A 21,217-nucleotide genomic window follows, 5' to 3' on the forward strand; every position below is an offset into this window, starting at 1 on the left:
TTTGGCAGGGTTAAACTCAAGGAGCCAGTTGCTGGACCAGGCTTGTAGCCTGTCCAGGTGTGTGTGTGTGTGCGTGTGTGTGTGTGTGTGTGTGTGTGTGTGTGTGTGTGTGTGTGTGTGTGTGTGTGTGTGTGTGTGTGTGTGTACTCACCTATTTGTACTCACCTATTTGTGGTTGCAGGGGTCGAGTCCTAGCTCCTGGCCCCGCCTCTTCACCGGTTGCTACTAGGCCCTCTCTCTCCCCGCTCCATGAGCTTTATCAAACCTCGTCTTAAAACTGTGTATGGTTCCTGCCTCCACTACGTCATTTTCTAGGCTATTCCACTGCCTTACAACTCTATGACTGAAGAAATACTTCCTACTATCTCTCTGACTCATTTGTGTCTTCAACTTCCAATTGTGGCCTCTTGTTTCTGTGTCCCCTCCCTGGAACATCCTGTCTTTGTCCACCTTGTCTATTCCACGCAGTATTTTATATGTCGTTATCATGTCTCCCCTGACCCTCCTGTCCTCCAGTGTCGTCAGGCCGATTTCCCTTAATCTTTCTTCATAGGACATTCCCCTTAGCTCTGGAACTAACCTTGTCGCAAACCTTTGTACTTTCTCTAGTTTCTTGACGTGCTTTATCAAGTGCGGGTTCCAAACAGGTGCTGCATACTCCAGTATGGGCCTGACATACACGGTGTACAGTGCCTTGAATGATTCCTTACTAAGGTATCGGAATGCTGTTCTCAGGTTTGCCAGGCGCCCATATGCTGCAGCAGTTATCTGATTGATGTGTGCTTCCGGAGACATGCTCGGTGTTATACTCACCCCAAGATCTTTCTCCTTGAGTGAGGTTTGCAGTCTTTGGCCACCTAGCCTATACTCTGTCTGTGGTCTTCTGTGCCCTTTCCCTATCTTCATGACTTTGCATTTGGCAGGATTAAGTTCGAGAAGCCATTTGCTGGACCAGGTGTCCAGTCTGTCCAGGTCTCTTTGAAGTCCTGCCTGGTCCTCGTCAGATTTAATTCTCCTCATTAACTTCACATCATCTGCAAACAGGGACACTTCTGAGTCTAACCCTTCCGTCATGTTCACATATACCAAAAATAGCACTGGTCCTAGGACCGACCCCTGTGGGACCCCGCTCGTCACAGGTGCCCACTGTGATACATCATTACGTACCATGACTCGTTGTTGCCTCCCTGTCAGGTATTCTCTGATCCATTGCAGTGCCCTTCCTGTTATATGCGCCTGATGCTCTAGCTTCTGCACTAATCTCTTGTGAGGAACTGTGTCAAAGGCCTTCTTGCAGTCCAAGAAGATGCAATCAACCCACCCCTATCTCTCTTGTCTTACTTCTGTTATTTTATCATAAAACTCCAGAAGGTTTGTGACACAGGGTTTGCCTTCCGTGAATCCGTGCTGTTTGGCATTTATACTCCTGTTCCGTTCCAGGTGCTCCACCACTCTCCTCCTGATAATCTTCTCCATAATTTTGCATACTATACACGTCAATGACACAGGTCTATAGTTTAGTGCCTCTTTTCTGTCTCCTTTTTTAAAAATGGGAACTACATTTGCCGTCTTCCATACCTCAGGTAGTTGCCCAGTTTCCAGGGATGTGTTGAAGATTGTGGTAAGTGGCACACACAACATATCTGCTCCCTCTCTAAGGACCCATGGGGAGATGTTGTCCGGTCCCATTGCCTTTGAGGTATCGATGTCCCTTAGCAGTTTCTTCACCTCCTCCTCATCTGTATGTATGTCGTCCAACACTTGTTGGTGTATTCCTTGCTGGTGTCCCCATCTGGTCTGTCCCCCCAGAGTCCTTCCTGTCTCTACTGTAAATACTTCCTTAAATCTCGTGTTGAGCTCCTCACATACCTCTTGATCGTTTCTTGTGAGTTCTCCACCTTCTTTTCTCAGCCTTATCACCTGGTCCTTGACTGTTGACTTCCTCCTAATGTGGCTATACAGCAGTTTCGGGTCAGATTTGACTTTCGATGCTATGTCGTTTTCATACTGTCGCTGGGCCTCCCTCCTTATCTGTGCATACTCGTTTCTGGCTCTTCTACTAATCTCCTTGTTTTCCTGGGTCCTATGCCTCCTGTACCTTTTCCATTCTCTGTTGCACTTAGTTTTTGCCTCCCTACACCTTCGGGTAAACCAAGGACTCGTTTTGGTCTTCCTATTATTTCTGTTTCCCTTGGGAACAAAACTTTCCTCTGCCTCCTTGCACTTTGTTGCCACATATTCCATCATCTCGTTTAGTGATTTTCCTACCATTTCTCTGTCCCACTGAACCTCCTGCAGGAAGTTTCTCATACCTGTGTAGTCCCCCCTTTTATAGTTTGGCCTGTCCCCTTCAGCTCCTGTTACCTTCTCCACTTGTAACTCTACTATATAGTCAAAACTCAGAACCACATGATCGCTAGCTCCAAGGGGCCTCTCGTAAGTGATATCCTCAATGTCTGAACTGCTCAGGGTGAACACAAGATCCAGTCTTGCTGGCTCATCCTCCCCTCTCTGGTTGTGTCCCTGACATGTTGATGCATGAGGTTTTCAAGTACCACATCCATCATCTTGGCTCTCCATGTTTCGGGACCCCCATGTGGCTCCTGGTTTTCCCAGTCGATCTCCCTGTGGTTGAAATCGCCCATTACCAGTAACTTTGCTCTGCTCGAGTGAGCTCTTCTTGCCACCTCAGCCAGTGTGTCCACCATCACCCTGTTGTTTTCTTCGTACTCCTCTCTTGGCCTCCTGCAGTTCTGTGGTGGGTTATACATCACTCCAATGACTACTTTATGTTCTCCGGACTGAATTGTACCTACAATGTAGTCTCTTTCTCCAATCATGTCCATGCCTTCCATTTCCTCAAATCCCCATCGGTGTTTTATGAGCAGTGCAACCCCTCCTCCCCCTCTACTCCTTCTATCTTTCCTCAGGATCTGGTATCCTGTTGGGAAGGTTGTGTCTGTTATTGTCTCAGCGAGTTTTGTTTCTGTGACTGCTATGATGTCTGGGGATTTTTCACTGATTCTTTCATTCCACTCCTCATGTTTATTCGTTATTCCATCCGCGTTTGTGTACCAAACCTTTAGTTTCTTTTCTATCATTGTGGTCATGCAAGAATATTGGGGTTGGGGGAGCGAGAGCCTTGGTGGGGGCCTATATGGGGCTGTGGTGTAGGTGGGGTTTGTGTTGATGGGGGTGGGGTCAGAATGCCCATAAGGGACAGCTGTTGGGGTGAGGTTTGTGATATGGGGGTTGGTGGCAGAGGGAACAGTGAGTGGGTTGTAGTATAGGTTGCTCAGTTGCGTTGGAATGTCGCGGGTGGAGTCTTTTGGTGGGAGATTCTGTGGGGTGTGTTTGCCCTTCCTCCTGTGTCTGGGTCCTGCTCATTTTCATTGCTTCTCGTTCCTCCTTGCGTCTCTGTACCCTCTCTTTCAGTGTAGTCCTTTCTTCTTGTGTTCTGTCGCGGTCGAGGTATACTCTCTGGTACCCCTCTTTGTCCCTCAGTGTGTGTGTGTGTGTGTGTGTGTGTGTGTGTGTGTGTGTGTGTGTGTGTGTGTGTGTGTGTGTGTGTGTGTGTGTGTCGTGCCGAATAGATAAAACTGGTCAGTTAGCAAGAACTCATTTAAAACAAGCCCTTTCTAAAATTTTCTCTTATACATTTAAAGATATATATTTTTTCATAAATGTTAATATAAAAATTAATAATTTTGTACCAAAAGAACCTTAGAAAACTTACCTAACGTTATTATAACAAGCTCAATTTAATTTAGCCTAATCCAACTAAATATATTTTAGATAAGTTTACGATAATTTAATAATAAAAAACTGAAATACAACAGCGAGAGAGAGAGTGAAAGCAGGTAAGACGCTGTATGAATCATACGTTGGGAAACCAACGTTGAGGCTCAATTAATATTCATTTTACAACTGTATTTCATGTATAAGCACACATTTTTCACGGGTGTGAGTTGTGTTTCCCTAGTTCCTGGTGTTGAGTGAGGGAGGAGCCAGTGTGTGTGTGTGTGGTCACGCCAGGTGACTTGCTCAACTCACATCAACTGGTGTTTTCACTCTCACGCTGGTGAATTCACTCACTGCTAGTTATATTTTCCAAGAGGATACATTAGAGTTTCAGTAGTAGGTTAATAGTATATCTTATAGGCAGTCTAAAGTAGACCTTAATACTAACAGTAGGTAGGTATTAGGTTTGTCAGGAAATAGGACAATGCTAACAGTAAGTATATTGTTTGTCAGGAAACAGGACAAGAGTTTCTCCACGGTGGTCTTAGTCTCATGATGATCCACAGCTGGAGCTTTTGGTCATCTTACCGAGGCCTTCCACTGGCTTACCCCACCACCTCTTTAAAAATCATTGTCATGATGGAACCTTAAGGAGTACTCTCTTGACAGGGTGTATACTAACAGTATTAAAATACAAAATATATTAGAGATTGTATTTACAATATAAATGTAGGGTACATTAATATATATATAACTGCCTAATATTGTAATACAGATTTTGGTGAAATTAGTCATTTAGCAGCGAAAGATATTAAATTATTTAATATTAAACTTAAATTTAACTTAATATAATTAAAGAGCTAATAAGATGGTAATCATGTCATAATGATTGGAGTGGGATTAAATTTACAAAGAAAAAAGAACACTGTGTGTTTTATAACTTGGATATAAAGGTGCAAAGATAGTTTATGGAGTTATATAAGAAAGGGATTCTAGGAATTTGTTGGAATTTGTTGGAATTCATTAAGAAAGTTAATTTTTTTTAATTCATCTGGCACGTTATGTCATATTTTTTGCCTTTTTTTTTATTTACATCGAGTTTCTGTAAATTTTCAAACAAAAGACAAGAAATATCAGAAGAGGTGCTGGTTTGTGTATGATGCCTCTGTGTTGATATATTAACAAAACTGATTATAATCATACCTATAATTTTTAAATAGGTGGACAGGGAAGCCAGCGAAAGGACTCGGTCAGATGACTAAAAGCTCCAGCTGTGGGTCATCATATGACTAAGACCCGCGTCAGGAAACATTTATCATGTTTCCTGACGAACCTTACCTGACCTAATCTAAACCTGTGTGTTGTCACTTTCCAGGAAGTATCGTGGTTCATCATCAGTGAAATGTTGACTTAAAATTTAATTTGTGATTGTTCCGAAACTTCCTAATGATTTGATAATTGCTTTGAGGTGGACACTTGAGGCGCAAATGTCCTAAATGAGATATGGGTAAAAGAGAGAGCAGTAGTGTTAGTATTAAAGACTGGGGGGCATAACACCGAATTTTGGAGAGCATACCTCCAGCTTTGGATCGTTGTTTTTACTGAGCTGGATATGGGCATAAAATTTTAATATATGTACGAGTAGACCTAGGAACTTTACCCTCTTTTCTTCATTTGGGACTCGGTAATTCTGATGTCTAATTTTAGACATGTTTTTTCCTAAACATAATATAAAAGTTATTTCTATATTAAGGGTGAATTTATTTTTTATCGTGCAGGTTTAGTTTATCACTAACTATAATGTTTAAAGTCAGGGAGTGAGCAAATAGTATTGACTTAAGTCATTAAAAGAGAAGAGGGCCCAGGACGCTACCTTGTAGGACACCTAATTTAATAGGTTGGGTAGTAGAAGTGATTATATAACTACATGATGTTGTTTGTTAAGTAGGATTTATAGTAGCTGTATGTGTCTTCTTTGAGACTGTAGTGATTATGTTTGTGAGGTAAATATTGTGGTTAATCCTGTTGAAAGCTTTACGGAGATCAATAAAAAAATCAAACAGGCTATTCTTGTACTCAAAGTGCTGCATAAACTGCGCCGAGAGCAATGTTTTGACATTATTGCTTTTTTTGGGAGGTCTGGATCCAAATTAGCAAGAATTAAGCGCATAACGTTAAGTACAAGTGTAGCTGCCTCTTGACCATTTTTTCAAACATTTTTGATATGCAATCGTTAACATTGATTTGATCACCTTTCTGGATAAGTGTTACCCTGTTTACCTGAGTTTTTATAGTATTCTGCCATAATTCTAACTCGGTTAACTTGGGTTAGCACGGACAGGGTGGGTTGTCCAGCAAGCTACAGTCTTACACACTACCACTGCAACAGTCTGGAAAGATGTGTTCAAGTGATTTGGTGAGAAGTATTGAAATATGTGGAGATAATACCTGTGCGGTTTTCTTGTAGATCATGGTTCGTGTTTCTTCTGTTTTACGAATTGTTTTATTTAGTTATTTAATGACTGACGCTACTTTAAAGTCTGTAATTATAGGTCAAATCTTCTTGTTGACCTGATCTATCTTCTAGCAGTAAATATTTATGTATGAATATCTTTGTAGATGTTAGTTTTTTTTTTTGCCGCAAACTGAGGAATAAGATACTTTAAACCCCTACAAGAAGACTTCAATAAATTAATAAATTTAAGAAGACCTTAAAATTTTAATCCCGGAGGGTTAATAATCCAAGAAAGACAGTAGTGTGGCTTGTCTCCGTTGGGGTCCTCTGCCCCAGGATGCGACCCGGACCAGCCGACTAACACCCGGATACCTGTTGACTGCTAGGTGATTAGGAGCGTGGCAAGACAATGTCTAAGGACACCGGTGATCCACACTAGCGGTGACCACTGAGTCATCTGTGATGGGCTGAGTGTGAGTGTCACTATGGTGGACCATAGCAGCAGTGGTCTGGGTGTCACTGTAGTGGACCACCGCTGGCCTCTCAGTGCTCTGAGTAAAGAAGGGGGTTTGGGGGAGGTAGAAAAGGTAAAGGAGAGGGGAGGGAGGAACAAGAGAAGGAGGGTTGAAGGAGAAAGTGGTGTTTGTTGTCACAGAAAACATGACAGGTGTTCCTTAACGCCTGTCTTACTCAAATGACTGGGGCCTTCCCATTGTTTACCGGTCCTCCACGTTAAAAAAATTAAGCTCACATTAATAGTATGAGTGTCATGGCGCCTTGTTGTATCCGTGTTCCAGAAGCTGAAGCCTTAGCAAGTGTATTTTTTTTTTAAAGAAAGACGCATCAGCAGTGTGCTGCTACACTACTGCTGTACTGTGGGAACAAAAACTAGCTACGGGATTCTCTGTCAAGTGATGAAATATGTCAGCCTGAGCTGGGACACTTCAAAAGGGCAGCGAGGATGTGTCGTAAACTATTCACTAAGTGACAAAAGGTTCATCAACTACGGCAGCTTCAAGCGTTACGTTACAGCAGAGCTGGAGTTACTAACACACTGGACGTACCATCTCTCAGGATAGACTATCCCCCCACACAGGAAAAATATAACTCATGAACTCCATCATTGCAGAGGAGATAACAAAAAACTATAAAAGAAGATAAAAAAATAATAAACTACATTGATATATACCTATGAATACTTCACGATATACGGTAATGTAAATTCTTTGTTGCAACTCTAATCAAATTTAGGCTGATTCAAGATAAGTTGGACACGACCAAGCTGTATTATATTACATTAATTTAGTAAAGACAGGCTAGGTGGCTAAGTTTGGTGCGAAGCAGAACCCTGGACACTAACTTACGCACAGAGTGGAGGAGGAGGAGAGATGGAGAAGGATCGAGAGGAAGAGGATGACAGAAGCTGAAAACGAACAAGGTAAGGAAAAGAATGAGGAGAAAGATGGAAAGGGACGAGAGGAAAGGATAAGGAGAAAGTGGTGTCGTAACAACAGTGCCATGGTGTCCCGCTTCACTACCAGAACACTTGCATGTTTACCAAAATTAGATACATCATTAACGCGTTGCTACCCGATACTACATGACAGCCACACAGTGGGAACAAAAGCTAGTCAGGATCCCCTGCCATATTCTATCACACAGGATGAGGTCACATATCACAGGATGAGGTCACATATAACACAGGATGAGGTCACATATAACACAGGATGAGGTCACATATCACACAGGATGGGTCACATATCACAGAATGGGCCACATATCACACTGGATGGGTCACATATCACAGGTTGGGTCACATACACAGTGTAGGAATGTGTCAGCTTGAGCTGGGAGACTTCAGTGAGGCAGGAAGAGGCTTCTCTCAGGTGTAGTGTCAAGGACAATGTAGTAGAAAGGACAGCGTAGTCTCACAGACATCCATAGGGGTGCCTTGATGCCAGTGAACGGCTCTTGATCCAGGAAAATGAAGATACCTTTCCCATCCTCCAATCTAATTTTATTAGGCTCCCACTCTCCAGGCGCTGCATCTCTTCCTAAGGGTTTAGCGCTCCCTCATGAATACAATAATTATTATCCAATTTAGCACAGGTGGAGGAGACTGTGGTAGGCAAGAGGTAAAGGAAGAATGGAAGGGAAATAGGCAAGAGGTAAAGGAAGAATGGAAGGGAATAAGAGTGGAGAGGAGAGAGAGGAATGTAAGAGGAGGGTAGGGAGAGGAAGCGGTAACAGGGAATGTGGGAGAGATGTGGTGTTAAGTGAGGAAGGTTAGGTTAGGTTCGTCAGGAAACAGGACAAGTATTTCCTGACGCGGGTCTAGGAGAAAGACAGTTGAATGACCTGTGTGACATGTCAAGATATATTATTAATGAAAATACGATACTAGATATATTAAGCAAATTTCCTAAGTTTGCTTGTAACAAACAGGCGAACTGTCGAAATAAATCCAGATGCACTCCCGTAAACCCTCTTTGGGGCCTAGTTCCTAGGCCTTTTGTGTATCCATACGCTTATGTGCTACCATCCACAGGCTGGAGATAGGGTGCACAATAAACTAGCCACTTCGGTGGCAAAATCTAATCTAAGTCATATGATGACCCCGCAGCTGGAACTTTTGGTCATCTGGCCGAGGCCTTCCGCTGGCTTACTCCTTCACCCCTTGAAAAATTATGGTTATAACCATTAGATTAGGTGAGGGAGGTAAGGTTATGTTAGACTCTCAGAGGGAGAAGTGAGAAGACTTAGCAGATGATACGAAAGTAATGGAGGGAAGAAGAAAAAAAAGAAAAAAGAGAAAGGAAGAAAAAAAGAAAAAGAAAAGGTAAAGAAGAGTAAGAGAAAAAGAAAACACGAAAAATAAAAACAAGGAGACGAGGAAAAAAGAGAAGGCAGGGAAAAAGAGACGAGATAGTAAATGCATATAGAAACAAGAAAAAGAAAAAAAAGGGAGACGAAGAAAAAGAGTAGGCTAGGAGACAGAAAAGAGATGGTAAATGACTACAGAAACCAACAGACAGCAGATGCATACAGAGATACGAGTACATATAAAAGATAGAAGAGATACATACAGCACGGTATATCAAAGGTATATCACAGATAAGTGTATATATGTGGGGGTAAAACTGTCATTGTGACGGTGTTTGTGAAAGCCACAGCGAGAGCTTCACACTACTTGTTGCCTGTATATTTTACTGGACATGCTTGTTCTCTAGTCAGTTATCTGCTTCTGTTTGCTTTCTAATTCGTTAGCTAGTTTTGTTTACTCTCCTGTTGCTTAGATGATGTTGTATGTTAGTTACTTTTTTCGTTACTTTACTTCATCTTACTCGCTGAACTTCCTTCTTTTGTTATCCTACCCAGTTTTTTCAATATTCACCTGAAGACGCAGAAATAAAGCATAAATATTTGAAGGGGTAATATATATATATATATATATATATATATATATATATATATATATATATATATATATATATATATATATATATATATATATATATATATATATATAATATAATATATATATATATATATATATATATATATATATATATATATATATATATATATATATATATATATATATATATATATATATATATATATATATATATATATATATATATATATATATATATATATATATAAACACTAATCTCTGGCCGAAGGAGACTTGAACTTAGGAACCTTGGAACAAGGTAGGCAGTGCTCTACCACCATACCACACTGGACCAATACTTAGCGCCCAGCCAACGCTAGACGTTTTGATCCAAGGCAGCCAGCATTCAGGCAGGTGGTGTTAGCTATTTCATCTCATCCCCTGCATGTATCGACCGACGAGAGATTTTTACAATGTTTAGAATTCGCAGAACAGGCGAAATATTCACAAACAGTAATCTCTGGCCTGTTCTACTAATTCTAAACATTGTTTGTGCCGACAATGGCTGATCTTATTTATTATTTCTTTGTTGATAAGATAAGATAAGATTTCGTTCGGATTTTTAACCCCGGAGGGTTAGCCACTCAGGATAACCCAAGAAAGTCAGTGCGTCATCGAGGACTGTCTAACTTATTTCCATTGGGGTCCTTAATCTTGTCCCCCAGGATGCGACCCACACCAGTCGACTAACACCCAGGTACCTATTTGCTGCTAGGTGAACAGGACAACAGGTGTAAAGAAACGTGTCGAAACGTTTCCACCCACCGGGAATCGAACCCGGGCCCTCCATGTGTGATAAGATAAGATTTCGTTCGGATTTTTAACCCCGGAGGGTTAGCCACTCAGGATAACCCAAGAAAGTCAGTGCGTCATCGAGGACTGTCTAACTTATTTCCATTGGGGTCCTTAATCTTGTCCCCCAGGATGCGACCCACACCAGTCGACTAACACCCAGGTACCTATTTGCTGCTAGGTGAACAGGACAACAGGTGTAAAGAAACGTGTCGAAACGTTTCCACCCACCGGGAATCGAACCCGGGCCCTCCATGTGTGAAGCGGGAGCTTTAACCACCAGGCCACCGGGCCACCTGCCACCAGGCCGGTGAGTTCTACTCTCAGTAGTTTGGTAAGGCAATGGGAAATCCTCTCTCACCAGTCCTTAGCAATTTGTACATGGAATTTTTTTTAAGCAAGACTGCTTAACAAAATTCTCCATGAAGCCAAAAAGTACAGATATGTGGACGCCCAAGAATACTGATATAAGCCATTTCCTACTTGAATAGGTTAGCTCCATCCATAAAGTTTACTGTTTAGTTTGAACGAAATAACGCATTGCCTTTTTTAGTTGTTTTATTTATTAAGGGGAACCAAGAATTTAAATGGAAAATATACAGAAAACCAACAAATAACTGTTCTTATATACACTATTATTCTTTACCTCATGACAGAGTTGAGAGCTCTGTGCATGTGCAGCCCAGAGTTCATAGATAAGGAAATACTGAAGATTTATGAAATAGCATATCCAAAATATATAAAAAAAATAGCAGAAGTACATTTTACAATTAAAAAATAACTAAGAAACTTTTTCAAAAAAGAATATATGGGTTCTACACTAGTTCAATTTAGCATTGTTGCGTCCATGAACTACAGACTTAAGATATCAATATAATTTCAGCCGTGTATACCTTGGGCAACCTGGTTTCCCTCGTACCCGACTCAATACAAGACATTTACGTCAATACACACGGATTATTCCAAAGTGTTACACAAAGCCAAGAACTACGGGATTGAGTAAAACATTTTTCGATAGGCTAATTTCCATTTTAGTTTGAAGAACCATTCAGGAATCTAAGTGTACCAGAACTTGATATTTACGCAAATATAAACAGCTTTTTTAAACAGTTATATACATAAGGTTTACAGGTACGGGCTTAAGTTACTAACACACAGTTCGACTGGTTATGTGCCGTTTAGGCTTCAAACTCGTTCTGGAATCTAACTGTACATAGCAGGTTGGTTATTATGGTTATGATTATAATTATCAGAAAGTATATACATAACAGGTTGACAACAAGTAATATAAGTGTCCCTTTCAAGTGTTATTCCAACTGCTTCACCGATTCATGGAGCTTTGGCATTAGACACATTGATGGTGATTTGGCCTTTTTTTTCAGTTTTCTTCTATCTTGTTTTCTGTTCTGCATATTATACTGCTTGACTACTATTGTGTCCACCCATATCCTATATACGAGGTGTGAGAGGGAAGCATGTGTGTGTGGGGTGACGCGGTGCTAGTGTTTTGGAAACAGGCTACATCCACGCCTACCTACCTCTTGAGGATTTTCCACTCCATTTACCTATTGCAATCTCTTGCAACTTTGCATAGCTCTTGACAAGCGCTGGTGACAGTGCGGAAGACCTACAGCCAGTGCTTTCCATTCCCTAGTGTATATATATATAGCTTGATAGCTTGAGCTACCAGGTCGGTTGCCGTGTTCCTCCCTTAAGTCAATGTGACCTGACCTGACTAGGTTGGGTGCATTGGCTTAAGCCGGTAGGAGACTTGGACCTGCCTCGCATGGGCCAGTAGGCCTTCTGCAGTGTTCCTTCGTTCTTATGTTCTTCTTATGTTCTTATATATATATATATATATATATATATATATATATATATATATATATATATATATATATATATATATATATATATATATATATATATATATATATATATATATATATATATATATATATAATATATATATATATATATATATATATATATATAATATATATATATACATACATATATATATATATATATATATATATATATATATATATATATATATATATATAATTATATATATATATATAATTATATATATATATATATATATATATATATATATATATATATATATATATATATATATATATATATATATATATATATATATATATATATATATATATATATATATATATATATATATATATATATATATATTAACAATGCAAGACAACCCGCGGGGAATGGAAATCTTCAGCTCGATTTCCATCCCGTGGCTTGTCTTGCATATGTGTATGTGTGTGTGTGTGTGTGTGTGTGTGTGTGTGTGTGTGTGTGTGTGTGTGTGTGTGTGTGTGTGTGTGTGTGTGTGTGTGTGTGTGCGTGCGTGCGTGCGTGCGCTAGGTTAGACTGGGTTAGTTTGAGTTAAATAAGGTTATGATAGACACTGGTGACCTCCACCTCCCCTCCCCCAGTAACTTGTTTCTACCTAATTCTCTCGTACTAGTGAAGAAAATAATATGTAGAAAGTAGTTAAAAGGAAAACGCGAAAACGTATGTTGAGGTTAAAGACACATGAGCTAAGAGGACGTAATACAGTGTGCTACTTGTTGAGGTGTCTTGAACTACAAGTTATCAGTATTATATATGAGCTTTGACCACTAAAGGAAAGCTTTACGGTGGTTGAGATCTCTGGCAGTCGCTAGTCTTGAAAGTAGTTTACCTAGAGAGTTTTTTTTTTGCCTCTGATTTCTCTTACCCAAGTTTGGCTACCAGCCTTACTCTCTTTAATGAAATAAAGGCATGACCTGCAGTGTGCCTCAGTTACGGATGAGACGATACTAAAATTTTTGCCAATACTGATACTCAGGTTTAGGCCCATACTGTACCGATTCTATCAATATTTGCTGATACCACCGATGCTGGTAGCGATACTTCATCACTCCGGAGTGTTGATATCCGGGAGTGTGGGTTGGCTTCTTGTCTCGTGTTCACTACACAAAGATAATCTTACCAACTTGTGAAAATAAACAATCGTGTGTGGAGAACTGAGCACTACACTGATGTCCTTGTAAATGTACAGTTGTGGATGTATTTATACCTTTGATATACCTCCGATGAGTTTCGAGAGTTTATTTCCTCAGCCTAGCTTGTCTGATGTTGCAATTGCAACGTTTCCCCCGTGGTTTCGTAACTGAAACTTACTTTGCAGGGACACTAGTTCGACCCCTCAGCATTCTTTACGTAAATATTCCTAATAAATCATATTTTCATGTCAAAAAAAATCTTAGATGCTCTCTTATACATTTTTGTTATTGTTTAAACCTACGAAGTGAACCACTGTATGGCAGTGATGCGTGTTCTCGGAGGTAACGTAGAGATATATACTCCTGTGTTAAGAAATCTATAAAAGATACTAAAAATGTAATCATAACTATAATTTTTAAAGGGGTGGACCCGTAAGCCTGCGGAAGGCCTCGATCACATGACTAAAAGCTCCAGCTGCTGATCATCGTATGATTAAGACCTGCGTCAGAAAACACTTGTCCTGGTTCCTGACAAATATACCTACCTATAGAAGATGTCAACATGAATTGCCTGATGTACATGCAGATCTTCAATTGGAATCCTCTGCAGGAGATGAAGAGGGTAAGTTAGGTGGTTAACAGGGTTTAAATCTTATCGACTACACTAGGGCATTAAGGCTGCCCGTAGCCTTTTCACCACTAGACAAGAATAGAATACTTTAAACTTTAAAACAGCGACTAAAATAAACTCTTGGCATATACATGCTCAGAGAAATACACCTTTGATGAATTCCGAGAGTTTTTCTACTCCCGTAGCCCGACCATGGGCCAGGCTCCTCTCAGTGTATATGTCCTGTGAAGAGGATATCAGATGGAGATGAAAGTAGACAGCTTCTCGCATTTTGCATTTATGTCTGCTATGGGTTTATACACTGACAAGTACTCGTGACACCTACAAGTTTCCAGTCACAATATTATCTGTAAAATATTTGTAGAAGTCTTGAATAAAGCTTGTCGTGTCTTATATTGTAAGCGCATTTAAAGGAAGGTGAGAGAACATTTCTGAACGTGCCTATGGCGTTAGTTCCCCTGCGTCCTCTTCATTGTCAGTATCAGTATAAGATACACATGTCATTTACCCGCTTCTGTTGCTCACTGTGCATCCCACTGCAAGATACACGTGTCATGCACCTGCTTTCTCACACTCCTTGCTAGTAACAGTACAAGGTACATACGTCATATATCTGCTTCCTTCCACTTTTGTAAGTACCAGTACAAGCTACATACGTCACGTACCTGCTTCCTTCCGCTTTTATAAATACCAGTACAAGGTACATACGTCATGTACCTGCTTCCTCCACTCTGCGAGTACTATCATAAGATATATACACTATATACTTGCTCCCTCACACTCAAACGAGTACTAAAATAAACTAAGCTATAATTAGGATTAATACATAAGGTTTTATATACAGTTATATAGTTGTTCCAATAAACTCTTGGTATAGGCTTACGTTAGTAGTAAGTTTCATGCCGATCTTCCATGTAATTTCCAAGGAGGAAGGCTAGGCACATGAATATTGAACGGTAGGTAAAGCCGGGGACAAACTATCACAGGCATTTATTGTTTTTCTTATTACTGGTATAAAACACCTGAAATATGTATGAATAACACACATGTGCAACACTTGGGTATCTATATTGTGAAGACGTTTCACCAGTGTCCCCACAACATACATACCTACACTGGAAAGTATTGTGAGAACAGTGTAAGGTAACATGAAATGAAGAATCATGTCAGGTGCTGATGATGCAGGAGGCGGAACATTGCAGCCGGTCTACTGCTTCATTATTCTGTTCAGACTTGTGTTTAAATCATTGGCTGGGTTTTTCCGTGTAAACTAGCGTGTGCCTAGACTTTTGCTAGGTTGAAAGAATCTTTGTTGTAGCTTCTGTTGTGCCGATGACCCCTGTTTCTAGGAAACGTGTTCTGTATTGTGGCGTCTTTTCCTAGCATGAGGTATGTGTGTTTATTGCCTTAATAATGTGTCGGGTTGGCGACACATTTCGTTGTGAATGTCTCTTGAGAGTCACCGGCTTGCGAATGAATGAGTTCCTTCTGAAATATTTCACTTTAATAATTTCGAGTGACTTATGGAACATTTATCTTTCCTATCCAAGCTGCTGGAAATCAACTGTTCTTGAAGTCAGTCTGCAGGAACTTACGTCCTCCACTGTACCTTTCCACAAGGATCTGAAAATCTTTTCCTTGTGTGAAAGGAAAGTGTGGAAAAATACCTTCACTGACCTACTTCAGAAATATATTTATATTTCCCTCATAACCTTTCTTTCATCTCGGCACACGTCAGACACCGGTTATCCTTTATTCTGTAACTTTAGAATCAAGATATTCAAGATATTACATCACTCAAAAAAGCCAAATTCTAACACCATTCGGAGTTCAAAAATGCTTCGTAACTTCTTCCTTTCTCAGCGAGAAAACTCTCAGTTACACGAATTAAAGAAAAAAAAATGTTTGAATATCTTATCTCTACTCAACTACCTGATTTCAGCAAGGTACAACACATTTTTATAGTCTGCCCTGATCTCATACAAGAATCTTTGAAACTGGCAACGCTTCAGACTGTAATTGATATTGTAATTCACTCTTGGCAAAACGCTTATAGCGTTTACTAACTGGAGAATCTTACTGCAAAAAAACTGCTATTGAATAATGCACTGAAATTAGTTAGTTCGGCATTGAGTTTCGAGTAGACCAGTTTTACTTCCAGCCAGTTACTTGCACTATCTGTTGTTACAATTCTCAAGTTTTTTCCAGCTTAACCTTAAATAACAAAAAGGCACAATACCGTGACTGGAACGATACACAAATAACCCGCACATAAAAGACAGAAGCTTACGACGACGTTTCGGTCCGACTTGGACCATTGACAAAGTCCACAGACTCACTCTCTTACAATTCCGTAATTTCAGAATTAGAATCTATGCTCCTTATGGAAGTTTAAAGTTAAGCAGTGTCTAGAATGTCGTTTCTCTCATCTAATGCCAAAGAGAAATGTTTGGAATGTATTGACACGTCAGTCAATGCGCCTGGTGATTGTAAATACAGATAAACTTACATTCCTGATACAAGCAACTTTGTCAAAGCATATTTCCTCCATTACTTAAGTGGCACGTAAGTTCCCCCGTCTTCTACTATAATCCATACCATGAATTAAAGAAAGATCCTAGACTTCATCTTACGAAACAGACAAAGCAAATGCGATAGTAATTATAGGCAAGGTAGTTTATAGTGGAAAAATGAACATGTTTTTAGAAGACGGGGGAACGTATATGCCTCTTAACGCATGCAGTGCGTCAGAAAGTTGTATCAGTGAATTATACGAGATGGTTATAATCATAGCTATAATTTTTAAAGGGGTGGACAAATAAGCCAGTGTAAGGCCTCGGTGAGATGACCAAAAGCATCAGCTGCAGGTCATCATATGACTAAGACCCGCGTCCGGAAACACTTGTCCCGTTTCCTGACAAATCTTACCCAAACTAACCTGTCCCTTCAGGCATTACTGTACGTTATATCTAGCCTGCACTTCCCTTAAATCTTCACTACTATGCCTTTAAAACACTTTGTTTTGAACGAACTGCTCTTGTTGCTTTGTACATTTGCTTGAAACAATGAGTTGTTCTTGTGACGTTGTTCATAGTGCCTTATATCCTTTTTTCTCACTAAAAACAAACACACTTTCACTGTTTATCAGGTAGATGGCTTGGTCATTGTATATAGCCTAAAAAAAATAGTCCATCTCACACTGAATGTATTGCATTCTTGTCCAAATTTTTTATTCCTTTCTTTGAAGCCGCGGGTATATTGCTGGCGTCATCTGTTTAATAGCAACTTAAAATAGATCATAGGCACATTAACATTTTCATTCAGTGTCTTGTCTTCACTAATTGTGCTTCACAACGTACACTACGTCTTGTCTTCACTGACTGCGCCTCCCCGCCCTACAGTGTCTTGTCTTCAGTGCCTCCAAGTCATACAGTGTCTTGTCTTCAGTGCCTCCCAGTCATACAGTGTCTTGTCTTCAGTGTCTCCCCGCCCTACAGTGTCTTGTCTTTAGTGCCTTCCAGTCCTACAGTGTCTTGTCTTCAGTGCCTCCCAGCTCTACAGTGTCTTGTCTTCAGTGCCTCCAAGTCATACAGTGTCTTGTCTTCAGTGCCTCCCAGTCATACAGTGTCTTGAATTCAGTGTCTCCCCGCCCTACAGTGTCTTGTCTTTAGTGCCTTCCAGTCCTACAGTGTCTTGTCTTCAGTGCCTCCAAGTCATACAGTGTCTTGTCTTCAGTGCCTTCCAGTCCTACAGTGTCTTGTCTTCAGTGCTTCCCAGTCCTACAGTGTCTTGTCTTCAGTGCCTCCCAGCTCTACAGTGTCTTGTCTTCAGTGCCACCCAGCCCTACAGTGTCTTGTCTTCAGTGCCACCCAGCCCTACAGTGTCTTGTCTTCAGTGCCTCCCAGTCCTACAGTGTCTTGTCTTTAGTGCCACCCAGCCCTACAGTGTCTTGTCTTCAGTGCCACCCAGCCCTAGAGTGTCTTGTCTTCAGTGCCACCCAGTCCTACAGTGTCTTGTCTTCAGTGCCTCCCAGCTCTAGTGTCTTGTCTTCAGTGCCACCCAGCCCTACAGTGTCTTGTCTTCAGTGCCTCCCAGTCCTACAGTGTCTTGTCTTTAGTGCCACCCAGCCCTACAGTGTCTTGTCTTCAGTGCCACCCAGCCCTAGTGTCTTGTCTTCAGTGCCACCCAGCCCTACAGTGTCTTGTCTTCAGTGCCACTCAGCCCTAGAGTGTCTTGTCTCCAGTGCCACCCAGCCCTACAGTGTCTTGTCTTCAGTGCCACCCAGCCCTAGAGTGTCTTGTCTTCAGTGCCACCCAGCCCTACAGTGTCTTGTCTTCAGTGCCTCCCAGCCCTACAGTGTCTTGTCTTCAGTGTCTCCGTGGTAGAAACCTTAGTAAATGACACCTTTCCTTTGACCTTTGATGAGTTCTGAAAGTTTTTCTGCTCACGGAGTCCGGTTTTGGGTCAGGCTCGTCTGGTGCTAGCTTGGTCAACCAGGCTGTTGCTGCAGGTGGTCCACTAACCAACATATTCATCACAGCCTGGTTGTTCAGGCACCTGGTGAAGATACTTGTGCCAGCAGTGTTTTTGATATCTTCTGGTAAGATGTTGAATAGTCTAGGGTCACGGGCGTTGATACAGTGTTCCCTTATTGTACCCACTACACCCCTGCTTTTCACTGAGTTTATCGTGCCTTCTTCCTATATTTCTCACTCCTGTGTATTGTTATGGCAGTGTGCAGATTTGGAACCAGACCCTCAAGTACTTTACAGGTATATATTGTTATGTATCTCCTCCGCTCCAGACTTGAAGGCGTTCCCAGTAATTTAAATGCAGATTCTTTACGATTACCGTACTCGTCACCAGCTCCGAGATTGAGGGACTGATTACCTCATCTTTTGTATATAGTTCTACTCTTCCAAATGATCTCTGTATCTGTTCCAAGTGAGGCAATACAAACAATTTAAAAAGTGTCACCAATGGCACCATTTCCCTAGTTTTGAAAGTTCTCCTTATCCACCCTGTCATCTTCCTGGCTGTCGTGACATTGGTCGTATTGTGTTCTTTTGAAAGAGATCAGCTGTCATAATTACTTCCAGTCTTGCACAACTAAGTTTCTGCATTCTCCGCCTGTTTTCATTTAGTGGGTTGCCGAACATCGACTCATATTGGCCTTTTAAAATTTCGGTCATTTCCTGCTCATGGTCAGTATACGAGTCTCCTCTCATCAAGGGGTTCAATTCTACAGGTAGTTAACTTGGATTTTCCATATGAATAGAAATATTTTGGGTTTCTAACAATATCCAGGATGTCTTTTTGTTCCCTTTGTGCTTCTTCTGTTTGGTACGACAGCAAAAGTTTTTGCTCTAAATCGGTGATCTCTCGGCTAAGAATATTTTTCCTTCATTTTGACATATTCACGTTATTAAGCAATTCAGTAACTCTTTATCTTCTTTTGTACCATCTACGATTTCTGTATGTGATCTTGTATGATTCTGAGTTCAGCTTTTCCTGGCACAGGTTGGGATTTAGTGCTCACGACTGTTTCCCAGGATACTTCTGATGATTCTTGGTTAATTTTGTCCCAGTCAATTCTGTGGTTGTCGAAGTCAAGTTTACTGAATATTCCTTCTCGTATATTATTGCTGGAGTTCCCCAACCTGAGTTTATACTCGTTTGAACTTTACGTTTTTCCCACTCCTGGAGCCCGGTCATAGGTCAGGCTTGTCTGGTGTTTGCCTGGTCAACCAGGCTTTGTGCAGCTAGTGGTCCGTAACCACACATCCATAACAGCCTGGTTGATCTGCAATCTGATGAAGACACTTGTCCCAGCATTGTTTCTGATATCTTATGGTAAGATGTTGAATAATCTGGGGCCACGGATGTTGATACAGTGTTCCCTTATTGTGCCCACTGCACCCCTTCTTTTTACTGGGTTTATTTTGCATTTCCTCCCATTATTTATTTTTCTAATAGGTTCAGAAGACCGCATAAAACCTTTCTGGGACCGCGGGTTAGTGACACTGTTGTAGCAAGTTGCTCAAAATACTTGCACTTACACCAGTCAATCATCCACTCATCAGTAAGGAGACCTAATCTGAGACCGGGCAGCGGGGGCGATGATCCCCGGTACCATCACGATGTAGCTGTGGAAAATCTTTAGACAAATTTTTATTGCGAAAATAGCACTTTATGTTTATATGGCAGTTTTCACAAGGTGCTGAAGCACGTTTTCTGTTGTTTGATTAATGTATTACCGTGTGGATGGAGGACGAAAATGACAAGAAAATGATAATTGTGAGAGTTAGTGAGTGGGGAGAGGGGTAAGTTGGGATGTAACATAGGAATGGGAGAGTGAGAAAGTAAGGCTCAGGAGGATTGAGATGAATGTATCCTACGCAAGACCCCGTTATATAAACCCACTCCTTCCTGCCTATGCTTCATGAAGATTCATCAAGACTACGGTACTGAACATCTGCTCCTAGGCTGAGGGACTGATTACTTCGTCATTTACCTGTTCATATATATATATATATATATATATATATATATATATATCTATATATATATATATATATATATATATATATATATATATATTCTTCAGGAGGGGTTGGAGTTGGGAGCGAGGGGCGAGCGACGAGGGGTAGGGAAGACGGGTTGTGGGAGGGATCGAGGAGAAAGTTGACTGGGGTATCTCCAAGCTCTTACACTGTAATCTTAAGGACACCACTACCAGACGGACAATTTAATAGTCCCTGCCCTACATGTCGATATTTTGGCCTTTCTATAGCCTACTGTCATCCCCTTTTGTCTTATTCTTACCTGTATAGACTACGTAGTACGTTGGTAGACAGTACCCCTACGTGGAGGTACTACTGTTCCTTCAAATGAGTATGAAATTAAAGCCTGTTGATTTTTTGCACTCTGTTAAGATTGCTACTCTTTTCCTTGTCTTGTTTCATGATCACATAAGATGATAGGTAAATCTTACACATTTTTACTTATATTCAGTATACACGTACCTAAATATTACACCTTTTTATTTATATTCAGTATATCAACACCTTTATTTTTCTGTGTGCTTATTACAGTAATAGTTCTTAATCCTTTAG

General features: G+C 40.7%; 1 protein-coding gene and 1 pseudogene across 3 annotated transcripts in view; one reads left to right on the forward strand and one right to left on the reverse strand.

Moving 5' to 3' along the window:
* LOC138855375 (uncharacterized) overlaps positions 1-21,217 on the reverse strand; it is a 55,029-nt pseudogene that overhangs the window by 32,826 nt on the left and 986 nt on the right.
* LOC128684857 (uncharacterized) overlaps positions 1-21,217 on the forward strand; it is a 131,562-nt gene that overhangs the window by 29,736 nt on the left and 80,609 nt on the right. The gene's annotated exons all lie outside the window — the stretch shown is intronic.

Source organism: Cherax quadricarinatus, chromosome 5 (genome assembly GCF_038502225.1).
Source record: "Cherax quadricarinatus isolate ZL_2023a chromosome 5, ASM3850222v1, whole genome shotgun sequence".
NCBI classification, from domain to species: Eukaryota; Metazoa; Arthropoda; class Malacostraca; order Decapoda; family Parastacidae; genus Cherax; species Cherax quadricarinatus.